The sequence below is a fragment of the Rhinolophus hipposideros genome (assembly GCF_964194185.1).
Source record: "Rhinolophus hipposideros genome assembly, chromosome: 2".
NCBI classification, from domain to species: domain Eukaryota; kingdom Metazoa; phylum Chordata; class Mammalia; order Chiroptera; family Rhinolophidae; genus Rhinolophus; species Rhinolophus hipposideros.
This window is the reverse complement of record NC_138048.1, coordinates 18459710-18476013: the sequence shown is the minus strand read 5'-3', so window position 1 is coordinate 18476013 and position 16304 is coordinate 18459710. Positions and strand designations below refer to the sequence as shown.

Here is a 16304-nt window from a genome sequence, read left to right as displayed (position 1 = left end):
GAGTCTGGTGTGGAGCTGGGACCCCTTGCTTCTCAGAGAAGACCTCTACAACTGAGCTATCTCTTCTGACCACCACACATGGGAACGGGACCAGCCAATTTCACATTTGTGCCTCTTCTACCAGTCTTAGTGTGGCTTCTTCTTCACACCTTTAGTTATAGAAATTCTGTTCAGCTAGGCTTCAGGTGGTTCTCAAGGGTGGTTATTGTATAATAAATGGTAATTTTTATGGTGGTTGTGGGAGGAGGCAAGCACAGCATTTACCTACTCCACTATCTTGAATAGAAATCCAAAATGATTTATTTTAAATAATGTGATTGGTACCTCTATTTGTCAAACGAGTTCAATAAAATACCAAAAGGGTCCAATTACAATTATAACCAAATCCATATAGTCTACCAACTGACACAAATAATATAATTTTAAAGTCAACAGATTTTCTTTTTTTTATATCTTCCTTGTCTAATTTAAGGTTGAGTATTCATGACTTCACTGGCTGGTGTCCAGAACTGATTGACAGGTATAGTAATAAAAGTGAAAATGATATGTAAATTGGACACTAAATTAATAGCTATTTAAATATAGTGCTTTACTCAACTCAATTCCTAAGTACGTATAGTCTTACACATTTATGAGAAATAAGTACTACACATTTCTGAAAATAGAAAAGTATGTTATTTCTTTTAGTGTTATTTCTCACACCAATGTTCAGGTAAGAAACACTGACTGCCTTCTTTTCCATTTATCTAGTAGTTTCCTTTCTGATAGGTCAAATTCTTACCTCATTCATAAAGCTTTTTCAGACCCTTTCTAGTCCAGTTAATTGGCACTTAATGATTATCTCATCTTTTTTCTTAAGTATTGATGATGATGGTGATGATGATACTATTCATGGATTAGCTTTTGTGAAGTAATTTCTGATTACATATGAGGTAACATCTTTGAGAGAGTTGAGAGCATCTGCTATTGCTACTTTTCATTCTTCCTTTAACAACATCGCTAGCCATCCCAATTTATTCCTCAATCCCCATCTTCCCATTACATAATACAAGTTAGCAAAATCAGTGGAAATAATTGACATGAATAAATTTAGGAATAGATGGATTTCTTTCATCCATGCTCACTGGATGAACATATCTTTATAATTAGCTAATATTTTAAAACAAAATTTAGTAAGGAAAATTCTAATAAGCTTGATCATTTTAGTTCTACCTAGGTCCCAGATGAAGAACTGTAACTTTAGTGATCTTCCTCACTTGTTTTTCAAAGTATTATTTATATTTTTGTTTGCTATTTGTATTTTTGGATTCATTGAAATTTAACAGTTAATGCAAAATTTTAAACTACTCATTTTTTGTTTGTTTTTAATTTGGGATAGTGTGAAATATACAAAATATTTTTTTTTCTAAGCTGGAAATCATATAGCATTTGTCAACAAGAATTTCAACAGATATAGTTAATGTTTTGAAATGTTAATTTTAAAGTGGTAAGATTCAGGATTTTCAAAATTACAAATGTATAATACCTTGGTTCTTGATAGTATCAGGTCAATGAGACAATAATTACATATCAGTAAATTTGACTTAGTATTCTTTAGAAATATTGCAAAATCTATTGACTTAGATAGCAACAGAATTTCCTATACCTTTACAAACTCTTTCTAGTTATTTTCATTCCAGAAAAAAATTGCATTTTTAAATAATTACAGAATGATATATATCACAAAGGAAATTAGATTTATTATATCCATATGCCACAAAAGGTCAAATTCTGCCTATTCGTGTCCTCTACTTTCCAGAATGAATAGTATTTGGGTTTCCAAAAGGTATTCAAATGTTGCCAGCCTTTGGGAAACCTAGTCTTTTATTTTCTCAACAATTTTAGGTGTTATTAAATTGATTTTGGCATGAACATGGGAGATCATGAGTTCAATTTATGGTCAGTATTGGTACCTTGGTATGGATGTAATAAATGGCATATAAATGTTTTATTCATTATAATGTGTTCATTGTTTTAATGAACAGAAATAAGAGAGCAAGTAAAAACCATGTTCCATAACAAAATGCTACTTCAAATAATTTAATTAATTATGAGCTCACTATCCATACTAGATTACAAATTTACAATAAATTCAATGGATTTTGTGATCTTTTTTTTTTTTCAATTTAGTACAATAGGTTTTTTTTTTGTTTGTTTGTTTGTTTTTAACAGAAGCCATAAATAAGGGAGGTATTAAGCAGCAGTGTGAGGCTTTTAGCAAGGTAAATAGGCAACAATTAGTTTATTTTTTGATGTCCCTGAATTTCACTTCACTTTGCTAGTTAAACCTGGTACATATTGATAATTCAAGAAAATTATCAGAATTTAATTTTATATTCTGTGTTACTTTGTCATGAATTTCCATCAGTGTGGAAATTATGTGTATAAAAGTATCTGAGGAATACCATCAGAAATTTACTACACTAATACTATGCCTATTAATAAGCTCATAATAATTATCTCTCCATTTGTATATTGTCACACTTATTACCATGTTAGCTGCTCCAAATTTATACAGTGAAATCTAGTGATCATATGCACTATATAAGGCAAGTTATCTAATCATCACAAGTTATTTGCAAAAAGAATCTCATGCAGTTTCCTTCTGATTGTCAATTTTTCAAATAAATTGTACTTTAGGGATTAGTAATATTACAATAAATGACAATAGAAGACATGGTCCTACCTCAGACACATTTCTATATTGGTGGAACACAGATAAATGCAAATAAATTCAAGTTAGCATCTTTATATAACACACAATTAAACACCACTTATTCACATCACTGTTAAATTTCTAGAGTGATTTAGCTAATGGGACCCAAAAGAGATTCAAAAAAAAGGTTTCGTGTAATGGTGATTTCTGACTAACTTTGGTTATAGAAGAAAGACACTACTTTTACTGCTTTAAAATCCTCAGTCAGCAAACTTTACTAATTTTAATGAGATTTTATTCGTTATGAATCATCTATGAAACATCTTTTCTAAATAACGTTAGTAAGAAGGACTTCTGGTTTCCAATCCAGCATGTAAAAGCTTGCAAGTAGCCAGTGAGTCCTAAAAACAAGTATAAAGTTGAATGAACGAACAAAGCAACAGCCATTCTTAGATCTGTAAGAGAAGGAAGGTAACAGGGCAAAAACATTGCTTCCAAAGTTGGAGAGATTGATAGGTGAGTACAAAGGATCACAACTTTCCAGAGCAGAGACCCACAAGAAAAAAATCTGCACAGGCCGGCGTGGTGGCTCAGGCAGTTAGAGTGCCGTGCTTCTAAAACCGAGGTCTCCCATTCAATCCCCACATGGGCCAGTGGGCTGCACCCTCTACAGCTAAGAATGTGAACAAGGGCTCTCCCTGCAGCTAGGCTGCCATGAGCAGCCAGAGGTCTGTGAGGGCTGCTGTGTGCTGCCATGGACTACCATGTGCTGCCAGGAGCAGCCAGTGGCCAGCGTGGGTGGCCAGCAGCTGGCAAGAGCTGCTGTGAGCAGCCAACTGGTGACGGACTGCTTCAGCCCGAGTGAGCGCAAGGCTCATAATACTAGCATGGGCCAGGGAGCTGTGTCATACAGAATTAGACTGAGAAACAACAGCTTGAATGAGGGGGGAGGCATAAGAAGAGGGGATAAAAGAAAAAAATCTGCATAGGAACCAGTGCTAGGTACGTTATGTCTGGCTATCAAGACAAAATTCAAGACAAACAAAAAGGCAAAAACAGAGTTTTAAAAGACAAAGCAAGCATCAGAACAAACTCAGATATGAAAGGGTTGTTGGAATTATGAGACTGGAAATTTAAAACAACTATAATTAAAAACTCAAGGTTCTAATGGATAAAGTAGACAGCATGCAGTCAGAGAAGGACAATTTGAGCATAAAAGTTAAATTCTAAGAAAAACACAACAAAAATAAATGCTATAGATTAAAAACAATGTAACAGAAATTATAAATGCTTTTAATGGGCTCACTAGTAAACTGCACATGGCTGAAGAAAGAATCTGAGCTTGAGGATATCTCAATAAAAAATTCCAAAACTGAAAGGCAAAAAAAAAAAAAAATGAATAAAAAACAACAACAGACAATCCAAGATTTATGGGACAATTAAAAAATAGAAAGAGAACAGAAAACGTTTGCAACAATAGTGACTAAGAATTTCCTCAAATTAATGTCAAACGACACACCACAGATTCAGGAAGCTCAGAGAATAAGAAGCAGGTTAAGCGCAACTCCTCAAAAAAATGTATCATCTTGAAACTAAAGAAAATCAAAAATACTGAAAAAAGCCCAGAGGCAAAGCAACAACAACAACAACAAAACACCTTATCTAAAGAGGATAAAATATAGGAATTATATCTGAACTATTAAAACCATACGACTAAGAAGAGTGTGGAGTAAAATACTTAACCTGCTGAGAGAAAAACATCATACCTACCTAGAATTCTGTACCCTAAATAATTATTCTTTAAAAATGAATGAGCAATAAAAACTTCCTGAGACTGAGGTCATCTGTTGCCAACAGACCAGGTTTGCAAGAAATGTTTAAAAAAATTATTTACAGAGAAGGAAAATGATATAGGTCAAAAACACAGACGTACATAAAGGATGGAAGAGCATTAGAGAAAAAAATAAATGAAGGTAAAATAAAAACTTTAATTTTCTTCTTAACTGAACTAACAGACAACAATGTGTTCAAAATAATAATAGCAACAATGTATTTGGTTATGTATGCTAATGTATATAAATATACATGTGCATGCTTATATATAAGAAAAATGAATGACAGCAGTGGTACAAGACACAGAAGAAAGGTTTTAGAGTTATTTTCTTATTGTGAGGTACTCCCACTCCCCACGAAGTAATATAGTATTATTTAAAACTGGACTTGAATTATTTATTAATGTGTATTGAAAACTCTAGGGCAATAACTACAAACAATAAAAAAGAATTAGAATTATATTAATTATACCATATTGCTAGAGAGGAAAGAAAATGGAACCATATAAAATGCTCAAATAAAACCACAAAGGGCATGGACCTTGAGTTTAATGAGGAATTTATGAATTTGACCTCATAGGCAAGGGAAGTAAAAGGTAAAATAATTGAATGGGACTATATCAAACAAAAAGCTTCTGCACAGCACAAGAAACCGTCACCAAAGAGGCAATCAACCAAATGGAAGAAGACATTTGCAAGCAACACTTCTGATAAAGAGCTAATATCCAAATATATAAATAGCTGATATAACTCAACAACAACAAAAAACAAATAATCCAATTAAAAAATGGGCAGAGGGCCTGAGCAGACACTTCTCCCAAGAAGACATACAAACAGCCAACAGGTATCTGAAATAAAGCTAAACTTCACTAGCTATTAAGGAAATGCAAATCAAAACCACAATGAGATACCACCTGTTAGAATAGTTATTATGAACAAGACAAGTAATAACAAGTGTTGGAGAGGCTGTGAAGAAAAAGGAACCTTCATACACTGTTGGTGGGAATATAAATTGGTACAGTCACTATGGAAAACATTTTCCTCTAAAAATTCAGAATAGAATTACCATACAACTCAGCAATCACTCTGCTGGGTATCTACCCAGACAATTTGAAAACATTTATCCATAAATATAGATGTATCCCTATGTTCACTGCAGCATTATTTACAGTGGCCAAGATATGGAAACAACTAATATGTCCCTTGATAGATGATTGGATAAAGAAGATATGGTACACATATACAATAGAATATTACTCAGCCAAAAGAATTGATGAAATACTGCCATTTGCGACAACATGGGTGGATCTTGATATTATCATGCTAAGTGAAATAAGTTAGACAGAAAAGGTCAAGAACCATATGACTTCACTCACGTGTGACATAAAACTGAAAGCAAAAAATGAACAAGACAAACAAAGAAACAAAAACTCATAGACACAGATAAGAGTTTAGTGGTTACCAGATGGTAGGGACAGAGGAGGGATGACACAAGAGGGTAAAGGGGGTAAAATATATGGTGATGGAAGGAGAATTGACTTTGGGCGGTGAACACAATGCAATATATAGATGATGTATTATCGAATTGTACATTTGAAACCTATGTAATTTCACTAATCAATGTCACCCCAATAAATTTAAATAAAAAAGAAAAAATATACAACCATCTAAAAAAAAATCACAAAAGATGAAAAAAAGAATGGAGGACAAAAATAAGAACAAAGAACAAGGGCAACAAATAGAAAAAATAACAAATATAGACATCAATCCATCTATATTAATAATTACTTTGAACGTCAATTGTCTAAATGCACCAGCTAACAAATAGACAGAGATTGTCAGAATGGACAAAAAACAAGACCCAGCTATATCCAGCTATATGCTATCCACAGGAAACCCACTACACACACACACACACACACACAAAAAAAAAATAATAATAATAGTAAATGAATAGAGAAAGATAAATCATGCTAAAACTGATTTAAAAACAAGTGCAGTAGCTATATTAATTACAGACAGAGAAGATCTCAAAGGAAGGAAAGCAACAAGGGTTAAAGAAGGGTATTACATAATTATAAAGAAGTCAATTCTCCAAAAATATATTTTAAAACTTTAGTGTGTAAGCACAAAACAATAGACCATTCAACTATGTAAGGTAAAAACTAATTAAAAAAAAAAAAAAAAAAAAAAGATGAATCCACTATCATGATTGGAGATTTAAATACCCTTCTCAGAAATGAACAGATCCAGCAGGCTGAAAATCAGTCAGGACATAGTTGAAGTCAATAACACCATCAATCAACTGGATATAATGGACATCTACAGACTATTTCATCCAAGAACAGCAGAATACACATTGTTCTCAAGCTCACATGAAACATTCTGCAGAACAGACCACATTCTGAGCCCTAAAACACATCTTAACCAATTTAAAAGAATAGAAATCATACAATGCCTGCTATCACACCACAATGGAATTAAATTAGAAATCAATAACAGAAAGGTAGCTGGAAAATCCCCAAATATGTGGAGATTAAACAGCACACTTTAAAGTAACACATGGATCAAAGAAGAAATCCCAAGAGAAATTTAGAAATCTTTTCAACTAAATGAAAATGAAGATACAACTTATAATTTGTGGGATGCAATGAAAGCAGTGCATAGAGGGATATTTATAGCATTGAATGCATATATTAGAAAAAAAAATCTAAGGTCAATAATCTAAACATCTATCTTAAAAATTAGAAGAACAGTAGCAAATTAAATCCAAGGGAAACAGAAGAAAAAATTGTTAAAAATTAGAGCAGAAATCAATGAAACTGAAAACAGGAAATCAGTAAAGAGAATCAATGAAATCAAGAACCAGTTCTATGACAAGATCAATAAAATTGATAACCCACTAGGAAGGCTAACTAAGAAAAAGAAAGGACACAAATGTCTGATATCAGAAATGAAAGAGGGGACATCACTTCAGTGATAATGATGTGTGAATATAGATCTATCATTTATATCAAAGGCACCACTCTTGTAGGTGGATACTGGGGAGACCCTACATGTGTGGCGGCAGAAGGTTTGTGGGTAATCTGTTTGCTTTCTGCTCAATTTTGCTGTGAACCTGGAGCTCTTCTAAAAAAAAAATATTAACAATTAGTAAGGGATGATATTTGTAATTTTAAAAAGAAAAGCAATAGTGTTGTTTTGGGGTGTGTTTTTTTCTTTTTTTTTTTTTTTTTTTTTAAATTGGGCCATTTCAGTGTTCTTTACAATAAAATGAATAGTTCCCTTGATGACTGCAGATATGTAAGCTCTTTGGTAGTACTCAGAAACATCACAGTAAAGGTAGTTTTCCTGATTGGTGTATGGTCTTCAAAATTGTAAGGAGTTACTTGCATAAGACTCTGTCAAACCAGTGAGACTGCATTTATGCATTCATCAATCAGGATTGTTTGTAACCTGGGCATGTTTTTCCCAAATAACCTTGCCTCCTTGTATCACAAGGTCCATCTCACTCAAGTTCACCTCAATGACCATACCTTTGGTAATAATACAAAAGTTGTATAAAGTGGGGGGTGAGGGATTCTTCTTTATTCTAAGTATTAGCAGGCAGAAGGTGGCTTTCAGTTCAGGATGTGTTACATGGGCCTTCTTGAAACCTAAGCCCATTGGCCTAATGAATTTTTCATACTTAGGTGGTTTTTGAGTAAAACCATGACCTACAAAACAGACTTTAGTAACTGTCCTCTTCCACACTTTCTTCTTTCTCTTTCCTGTTTGAATAACTTTTAATACCTCTGTTTCTCCCTGGGCACAAACTTTGAGCAGAGGGACTTCTATTCTCCTGCTTTCTCTTTTTGTTTTTGTTTAATCATATCGGAAAGTACTCTATCTCTGGACTCTCTCTCTCCATGCAGTAAATATGCAGGCTACTGCTCCTTTTCATCATTCTTTAGAGTGGTGTTTCTTTTTTCATGCATCTTGATAGACTTTCATTTGTTTTTTTGTTTTTTTTTTTTTTCAGCATGGCGCTGCTCCTGGTAGAGTTTTGTTCTGAAACCAATCATCTTTTTTGCCTTCTTTGATCATTCATGATCCTCTCGAACTTCCTTCTTTCTCTTTTTTTCATGCTAATCCAAATGATATCAAAAGTGCTACAGTGTAACTCAATATATTCATTTTGTGGCATGGTTATGTCCCCCTAGTCACTGGGTGAGTCCCCCTGGGCACCAAGAAGCTCTCAACTTTCGAATCTCAGAAACTCACGAGCAGACTGCACGCAACTCACGACAGGAAAGTGAAAATAAATCATTTTATATAAGCCATAATAGAACAAAATTCATTTACATACTAAGGGAGTAAGTTAAAAACACTACTCTTGCTTTGAAGCTATGGTTCAAGTCAGTTCAAATCAATAATATTTGCATTCATATAATTCTTTACATTTTATAATTATTTTTCTCATGATAATACTCTGGCCATTTTGGGGAGTTAAATTATTATTATCATCTCCATTTTATAGGCATTGAAAGTGAAATCTTATCCAAAGGACACTAGAAAGTAGAAAGTCTGAATTCAAGTTTTCTGATTGCAGATTTTGTTGTAATTCTGCATATATGCCCTGCTCATGAGAAGAGTCTGGAAATACTTTTAATTTGATTCAGCAATGACACGAACTCTTAAAAACCAGAGGGCTCAATAGACATCTCCTAGTGCATATAATTAGTCAAACACCCAAATAGATTTCTTCTCCTTTAGGGGTCCCTATTCTGCCTGATTGTTTCAAACTGTGCTTATCTGTTATTCTATGCCATTTTATATGTTTCTTTCTCAGTATTCTGTCAGATGATTGAAACTATCCGGCAAATTTAGGCATAACCAAGAGGGTTGTGCTACGAGTTTTTAACCTTTAAAATGTCCCTTTCCTCTTAAATAAAAAGAAAACAGTTTTTGAAACAGTTTATATTCTTGCTGAAATGCAAAGTTGATTCAGTGTGCATGAGTTTAAATGTCACATCCCGATATTTCAGTGAGAAAAAAATATGCTAACACCGTCACCCATAAATATAAATATGTCATATGGCTACTGCGGTTGTATGTAACTCTTTAAGTACCACCATTAAGGGTCAGAAAGAATTAGATGACCTAAGCCCATGATGTCAAAATACATAATGTTTTAGCAAGAACCTGGCATAATGTCCTTGAAAGACACAATGTGTTGTGTGTGGGAGGAGTCAGGAAAGAGTAATGAGTTATTCCTGATCCTGTTTTCTACTTAATCACATGTCAAAAGAGAACCTTGATTGTGCCTTATGAGCTTCACATACTAGAAGACAAGACCTTGGCAGAAGCTGGAAGTACCGTATTTCCCAGAAAATGCGACCTAACCGGAAAATAAGCCCTAGCATGATTTTTCAGGATGACATCCCCTGAACATAAACCCTAATGCGTCTTTTGGAGCAAAAATTAATATAAGACCTGTTTTTATTTTTGGGAAAACACGGTATAACCTAAAAATGTACTAAATTTATTCCAGTTTATTTTAATGCATTTATTTGTATTGTATGCTTCATTACAAAATAAACTATTCAGGATAAGTGCCAGACACATGAATGCAATAGATGTTCACTGGATTGTCCCAGGCAAAGCAGGATATGTGGCTCAATCTGACCAGAAACCATTTTATGACAGTCCCCTTGGCAAGTGTCAAAAGTCAGAAAGAAATAGCGCATGGTGTGCCTAGGGAGGCTGATTACTAAGGTTTCTGTTTTGTCATTCTTATGTAATCCTGGAGACCATGCAGGCAGGACATAGAGGCAGGGGCCTATTTATTTATTTGATTACCAACTCACTCTAAAATATGATTTTTGGTTACTTAAAGAAAAACACATTATATATATACAAGTAGACAATTATACAACATAAATAATCTATTTGTCAAACATGTCATACAAAGTGGCCTGGATGAAGTAAATAAACTAAATGCGGTGTTTTTTTTTTCTCTGAAACTCTTTATCAAGTTTGCTTGGTGATTATTTAGAGTATTCCTGCATAGGCAACTGCTTAATTCAGTTGTATCGCTGCCTGTGTGAGTTTCCAAAAAAAAGAATTTGTAGCCATTTTTAAGTATCACATCTAGGCCTAGTTTTCTCTAATAGAAATCTGCCATACCATGTGCATTGCTTAAGTTAAGAAAGATGACTTTCCAATATGCATGTGCCTTTTATTTACTCACTCATGTCTTGCTTTGGTCCACCAAGTATTTGAGGCAACCACATGCACATAATTTTTATATTATTAGTAGGTTAGTATATTGTAGAGCAGATTGTACAGCACTAAATATTATGCTTATTTCTTTAATTTCTTATGTAAGTAGAGTGAGATATAGTTACTATTCAGAATTGAAATTAAGGTTGGAAGAAAAATTATGAAATCTGGCCAATTTACCAACATCTTAATTCCTCCATTCGATTCATATTATACCTTAATAAAACAGACTTTATATTACTTTTATCAGTTCCCTAAAAACATAACCAAACTTGCTTTAATGTAATAAAATTGAATCGCTGAACCAGTAAACACAGATTTAGTAACAGACTAATTCTTTATACACTTAAGAATAAGACAGAAATATTCACACCAACCTTAAGTTAGTCATTTCTTTAACCCTTATAAAAGAACCTGTCTTTTCATATAATAGGAGTGTTATGGGTTGAACATAACAAAAAGGTATAGTAAAATCCTATTTTCCAGTACTTGAGAACGGTACCTTATCTGTAAATAGTGTCATTACAAATGTAATGAATTAAGATGAGGTCCAACTGAAGTAGGATGTGCCCTCAGTCCAGTATGACTGGTGAACTTAAAAGAAGACAGAGACACACAGGAAGAGGCTGGCCATGTAAAGACAGAGGCAGAGATTGGAGTCAGGTTGCCACAAGCCAAGGAATGCCCAGGACTATGGGAAACTAGAAGAGACAAGGAAGGATTTGGAGGGGGCACAGCGTGCCAAACCTTGATTTCTTACTGCTAGCCTCCAGGGCTGTAAGAGAATAAAATTCTGGGTTTTTTTAAGCCATCTCGGTTGTGGTGCTTTGTCACAGTAGCCCCTAGGAAACGAATATAGGGGTAAAGAATATTGAAAATAAAAGATAAGCTATTTATAAATGACAAATATATTTTTCAATTAATTTTAAATGACAATTTTTATGTCTTTTTTTTTTTGACTGGGAGTTTGTAATCTCAAAGCCCTTTTATCCTTGACATTTCAAGATGATGATAGCAGAATTACATCTTCAGAGAGGGGTGTTGCTTTGGATAGCTAACTCAATTTATCTTATGCTTTTATAGATTGTTTTCCCTTCATGAATTTATCCATTTTCAATATTTTTAGATAATCACAGACGTCCCAGCCATATTAAGGATCATCCTCTGTGTTCAGTTGTGTTGCATAACTTCTATTTCCAAATATTCTTTGCTTTAATTTTCATAATTACATAAAAAAGAACACAAATAAATTTAAGAGATTTTGCTCTTGAGAAACCATTTTCTATAATTGGATTTGCTTTATTTTTGGAGGTTTGTATTTATATTATTATAGACACAAATATTGAACATAAATATGTGTGTATATAAATGGTCAATCACATATCCATTTAACATTAACCAATGTTTTATTATTAAAAACTTAAAGATGTGTCATACATGTATATATGTCTCCCTTTATATTTATATTTGAAGTAATCTTTAAATTATTTCACATTTATAGAACACTGGCACATTTATTAGAGATTTACTGTTCTAAAATTTATTCCAAATTTAGGTACATTTTTTCTATCCTTTCAAAGCAGTGACAGAAGAATGAGCTCTAGAGTTTTCACGAACATAATATATTCTTTGCTGAGAAAATATCACCTTGTGTGGTAGGCAGAATAATGCCTCATGCCCCAAGATAATTATATCTTAATAGCGAGACCCTGTGAATATGTTACCTTACATGGCAAAAAGACTTAGTACTTAAGATTAGTCTATGAACTTGAGATAGGATGATTATTCTGAAGTGTCCAAACGTGTCCTTAAAAGGGGTCTATAAAATCAGAAAACCTTTCTAAGGTATGGGTATAGAGAGGGAGATGTGACTATGGCATGGTGTCCAGAGAGATGCAATATTGATGGCTTTGAAGGTGTAGGGTGGGGACCATGGAGCTAGGAATGCCGGCGGCCTTTAGAAGCTGGAAAAAAGCAAGATAATAATTTGTCCTTGAAACCTCCATGAGATAATGCAAGCCTCCTGACACCTTGACTGTAGTCCATTGAGACCCTGTCAGACCTTCCAACCTATAGAGTTGTAAAATAATAAATTTATGTTGTTTTAAGCCACTACATTTATATTGTGTTACAGCAGCCATAAAAAACTAATACCCCTTGGTGAATACTTTAATTTTAAATACTTGGTTATTCTTTAAACATGCTGCATAAAATTATCAATTATTATCGATTTTGCTCAAGGTATGGTCACAGTAACTAGTAATTATGAAAATACAATTTTCAGTCCATCTGTCAAATATTATTTTCAGTCCATCTGCCAAAAGCTAGTAGGATATAAAATATCCTAGTAAAGGATATTTGGCTATGGAGTGTAAAATTTGGCTATAGAATATAACATTTATAAATTATGCAATAACATTTTATTACGGATGCAAAAAACTGCTGGTATCCAATCACTTAAAAGCTGAGTTTCAGCCTTTTGAAAAATTAAATATCAGTGAGACTGCAAAATATTTTCTCCATTTTGATAATTTCTCAGAAACAAAATACTACACTCTGCTTTACTTGCTGCCTACATTGATATTTTGTAACATGGCACACTAATATACTGAGTGTCCAGCAGGGGCAGAAATGTGAATTTTCCTACAATAATCCATACCTAAATGAAGTTAGTTGAACCAAAATCTGTTACTGAGTACATTTCACTTTATTATCAGCAACACATGGCATACTGTCCTTAAAAGAGAAGTATCAATTAGGTTGTGTGTGGGAAGGGTCAGGGAAAGAGCATTGGGTATTGCAGGTCACCTTGTTCATTTAGTCAAATATCAAGAGATAATCCTGATCACAGCATATGGGGTCTGACAATTAAGTTTGCAAACTAATCTTAGAAAAAAAGTGCTACATACTTCATTGCTGAATATCACGACGGTCACCTTTGAAGTACTCCTCTTGGAAAGTTGTGCACTGACACCCGCTCCCTGTATACCCTTCAGAGCAGTTCTGGAACTCTTTTACTGAAATGGCCATTAGCGCTGTCATGGTATTATGCTTGATGTCCTGAATGCCATCAAAATGTCTTCCTTTCAATATTTCCTTTATCTTCGGGTAAAGAAAGAAGTCATTGGGAGCCAGATCAGGTGAGTAGGGAGGGTGTTCCAATACAGTTATTTGTTTACTGGCTAAAAACTCCCTCACAGACAGTGCCATGTGAGCTGGTGCATTGTCGTGATGGAAGAGCCATAAATTGTTGGTGAAAAGTTCAGGTCGTCTAACTTTTTCACATAGCCTTTTCAGCACTTCCAAATAGTAAACTTGGTTAACTCTTTGTCTAGTTGGTACAAATCCATAATAAATAATCCCTCTGATATCAAAAACGGTTAGCAACATCGTGCAACCAGCTCCCAAACTTAAATGTCAGACCATATGTGTTACATACTACAAGGCAAAATCATGGCAGAAGCTGGAAGTAAAAAGTGAAGTTCTACAAAACCCATGCTGACTGATTTTAATGCAACAATTAATTGTATTTATTTACAATTTATACTTTGTTATAAAAGTGAGTATTTCAGGTGAAATGTTAAACAGGACAGGACTCAAGCACAGCAGGTGTTCACTGGGATTGTCCTACCAAACTAGTATACATGGTTCATCTGCCCATGAATTGCTCTATTACAAATCACTTTTCAAGTTCACTTTTCAAGTAGGGAATCCTCAGCAAGAAATAGCTGCACCCTGTGCGTAGGAAGGATCCATCCTAAAGTTCCTGGCAGTGGTTTGCTGATAATTGTTTACAAACCAACTCTACTAGTAGGGTGAGTGGGTGGGGAGATCTGCCCTGTAGCATTTGCCAATGTCTGGGATGTAAATAGTCCCACCATGGACAATTTCAAGCTACCAAACGGAAGTCAGTGAACATGGAGTTGGGAAAAGATGCATACACTCTGCCCCAACAAGTCAGTAAGAGCTGATTCCAGCTCACCACTAGCTATCTCTGCAATCACACAGACAAAGAGTGGAAGCAGAGCCATGTGGGAGTAGAGTCTAAGGATACCGGCAATGAGAACTATAGACTAGAAATTAAAAGGGCTTCCTTTTTTTCTTGGAACCAACTATACCTCCGAGATTCTAGCATGATTCTTCAGGGGTGTGGGGAGAGTAGTTGGGGGCAGGGAGTTGAAAGTTTATTTAGTTAAAGAATATAAAAACTGTATTATTTTATTCTTATATATTCATTTTAAAAGATCAAAATTGGAAGTTAATTTATTTATTTTATGGTTATTATGTGAACTCAAACCTATGGAGCAGAGATGCATTTAGAAGCAGTTGTGTGTCTTCTCCCTCTGCTGCCCAGCATCAATAAGATTTTAGAGGGTTTGACCATTTAGACAAGTGCTTTGTAATTCACTCAGATTTCTTATAGTGGCATGACACATGTTTATTAGTGAAGCTTCTAAATTTCAGTTGTATTTTGTTTGAGGTTAACTGTTAAATCTTACTCCAATTACTTAATAAATGGATGTTAAGGTCTGAATGTTTGTGTCCCTCCAAACCATACATTGAAACCCTATATGTAAATGTGATAGTATTTGGAGGTGTAGCCTTTGGGAGGAGGTTAGATCATGAGGTTGGAGCCTTCACAAATGGGACTAGTACCCTTACTAAAAATGCTCAGGGAGCTCCCTTATCCCTTCTGTCACTGGAGGGATACAATGAGAAGACAGCCATCTATGAACTACGAAGCGGTCCCTCACCCAGACACCAAATCTGCTGGTGCTTTGATCTTGAACTTCCCAGACTGCAGAACTATGATAAATAAAAGTTTATTGTTTAAACCACCTAGTCTATGATATTTTTGTTATAGCAGCCCAACTTGACTTAGATGATAGATTATAAAAAATCTGTAATTCTAAAGCTTTTAGCAAACTGAAATTAGCGAACAAAAGATTATAAGCAGAAAGAAAAATTTAATCCTACAAAAACAAAGCAGGAAGCGAACACATTTAAAAATGAGACTGCAAATAATGAATACAATTTAATTTCAAAATGTTTCTTGTTGTGGTTCAGAATATATTAACTCATAAAAAATGATTTTTGATGGAACTTCAAGTTTTCATTTGAAAATGTATATGCTGAACCCAAGTGGAATAAAATCGAGATTGCCTAGGATATTGTGTATATGAATTTTAGGAACTATTTAAATGAATTATAAATAGTGAAAACTTAACTTGACAAGTGTTCTCTTTAAAAAATATATTTTGAATAAAGGTCTTTTGATTGGAGGAAAAAAGAGAGTACTTGTGAAAATATTTGGTCTGAAACATAAATTTCCATGTGAAAAGACTTAGAATTTGAGAATAGCCTCATGTAGCAGAATGTTCACCAATCATGCATGTATCTCAGTACCTATAGAAAGGGTATTTATTTTTTTTTTAATTAAAATTTATTGGGGTGACAACTGTTAGTAAACTCGCATAGGTTTCACGTGTACAATTCTGTATTACATCATCTAT

At 34.1% G+C, this 16304-nt stretch overlaps 1 pseudogene across 1 annotated transcript; it reads right to left on the bottom strand.

The window, feature by feature from the left end:
- Positions 1-7931: 7931 nt before the first annotated feature.
- LOC308507174 (ribosome biogenesis protein NSA2 homolog) lies at positions 7932-8713 on the bottom strand (annotated as a pseudogene). Its single transcript has one exon. The product of its transcript is annotated as a ribosome biogenesis protein NSA2 homolog (transcript).
- Between the last annotated feature and the right edge of the window lie 7591 nt (positions 8714-16304).